This window comes from Eumetopias jubatus, unplaced genomic scaffold, assembly GCF_037043125.1.
Source record: "Eumetopias jubatus isolate StellerSeaLion01/CBP00866 unplaced genomic scaffold, mEumJub1_p1.0 scaffold_1, whole genome shotgun sequence".
NCBI classification, from domain to species: Eukaryota; Metazoa; Chordata; class Mammalia; order Carnivora; family Otariidae; genus Eumetopias; species Eumetopias jubatus.
Genome location: NW_028274807.1, coordinates 16150938 through 16153689, shown reverse-complemented (window position 1 = coordinate 16153689; position 2752 = coordinate 16150938).

Below are 2752 nucleotides of genomic sequence, written 5' to 3'. Positions count from 1 at the left end.
TGCACTACTGAAGTAATAACCTTCTGAGTATTCCACCCAATACCCCATGGATGATGAGATTTTTTTCCTCTTCTGGCCTGAAATATTCCCAGCCTTCATAAGCTCCAGTATTTGTTCCCTCTTCTCCTTTTGGGTGGTTCTTTTCCCGTCCTCCAGCATTTTCCTCACAGATGTGCAATGATCATTAATAACCGAGGACCTAAGGGGGACCCTCTGCAGATTGCTAGAGTTCTCTCTTTATGTAGCTCCTTCTCTTCAGCATTCTGCTCTGTGAATTCCAGCTGCCTTGGTTTTTCTAGATGAACAGCGTCTGCTCTATCTCCATCTCCTCAACTTGGGTTGACTACCAGGCTCCACCTGAGTTCCCTTGCTCCAGGCAGTAGTCTGGAGCACTCACAGGACACAGCTTGCGTATTTCCTCTCTTTCAGGGAGCACTACTGTCAGAATCCAATGTCTACAAGCCATTGTTTCACATTGTTTTCTGATTTTTTGGCTGTTTCTGGCGGGAGGGTAAATCTTGTCCCTCTTACTCCATCTTGGTCATAAGCAGAAGTCCAGATGTCTTTTCCTACAAACGTTTTCCCCCGCTTCCTGCTTTCTTCTAAAAAAATGTAGAGAGTAACTTGTCTCAACCTTTTCCCATTGGCAGTCTCATAAATATTACCTATTTCTATTTATGAACAGGCAGTAAACAGGCCACACCTGTGTGACTTTCTTCCCTAGGGAACCAAAGGAAGCATGGCTTACATTTCTAGTATCTCCTATCATTGAATTCTATCTGTGTGACTGACACTGTTTCTTGAAGGAAAGTTTAGTTATAGCTGTCTTTTTTCTTTTTAAAAAAAATGCCTTTTTGGCTGTTCCTAGTGCTATCTGATCAAAACACTGAATTTACATGGATGACTGTTCGGCACCAGTGACCAAGAGTACAGATGTGAACATCGATCAGAGTTGGATGTGAGTCCTGGCTCAACTACTAAATAACAACATTCCTTGAGCTCTTCCTACCTGGCCAGATACTGTGTTAAGGGTCTTTACATGTACTGGCTCACTAAATTCTCAGGACAACCTTATCTAATACCAAAGTTCGTACTATTGTTATAATTTATAGTATGACGATCAGCACCAGAAGTCAGAATGCCTGAGTTGCATCTTGGCATTACCCCTAAATAACTTTGTATTAATGGGTAAGTTCTTCAACTTCTCCAAGCCTTGGATTCTTCATCTCTGGAGAGGAGTATTAGTATTTCCCTCATAGGGTTACTGTGAGGACTACAAGAGAAGAAATACATGAGGCATTCAGCATAGGGATTGCTGCACATAAGTGCTCAAAAAAAGGTGACTATTTGCATGATTTTTCTGAGAAACACTGAGAATAAAAAGGATGTAGCTTTATAGCATTCAGACACTTTTGGGAACTTGGTAAAGCAGTAATGAGAATGCATCTCCCAGACCTTCTACTGCAAGGTGTAATTGTAATTGACCGAGGGTCACAGCCACTAAATTTTGAAATTCAATGATATCTTGTTCAAGTCCATGCCTCACGTGGGTTGCTCCCTATCAGTGATGGAGTGCAGTGGGGGATACTAAGGCAGACCCATTCACATAGCCACAGGAATCCTACCAGTGTCAGAGTAGACTCAAGGACTTCCTGATGGTTTTGCTGACCCTTCATTAGCCTGCACCCCATTCCTAGGGCACTTCCATGCAACCTTCTCCCCTCTTGCCTTTGCTTGAGGTCAGACTCGTAATGGAGTCTTACTGGTTCTGCGAGTCTTTTCAGGCTCTCTCCCTCTTTCCTTTCATATAGGCACTCCTCCTAATCAAATGTTTAATCTCGTCTTGCTGTCTGCTTTCTGAAGTACCTGGACTAACACATTTGAGTTCTTATTTGGTTTTCACTGGTAATTATGCTAATCACAACTTGCAGAGAGTTCTTCCTGGCGCCAATCTTGGGGGAAATGATGATTACCACTGCTCTCAGAAGTCTCTGTTTCCATTTCTCCAGTGGTTCTTTTCTGACTTCATTTGATTTCCCACCATATTTTAACATTGAGAGCTCCCTGCCCTTCTCTGATTTCCTTCCTGCCAGGGATGTTTAGTAGGCCAGTCTTCATCTGCCCCCTTTTCTCTCCCTTCTCTTGGAAACCTCGAGTTGCCATCTCTCAACAATATTGTTTAGTAGGGTCTGTTTCACATATCTTTGCACTGTCTCAATATCTATTGCAGTCTTACTATGGAGGATGTGCATGCAGATACCTTTTATAGTCCATAAAGGAGGGTATCTTTATATAACTAAGGACATTATGCCTAGTGGAATTTACCTTTTTGGGGGATTCCTTCTTATAATTGTACATTCTATATTAGCTTCCATGAATTTAAAGACTCATTTTGTGTAGTATTAGGCAAATAACTTCTCTGCCTCCAAAATTCCTCATCATGAAATAGGGATGGGCATACGTGCCCCTTTTCGTTGTTGTAAAGATTACATGAGATAATATTGATGATATCTAGCCCTGTACCCAGCATTCATCAAATGTTGGTTTGTTCCTGTACCTAGGCGACTCAGAATCTATGATAGCTCTTGGTTGTGTCAAGAAGAATTACATTAAAAACATTCACAGATGAGAAGGAAGCACAGAGAAGTTGGCACAGCTAAGTGGCAAGACAAGATTTGAAGTCAGATCTATCCCCAGAGCCTGCCCTAATTACCAATCACTCATTATAAAATAAGACAAAAAGTATCCTTAG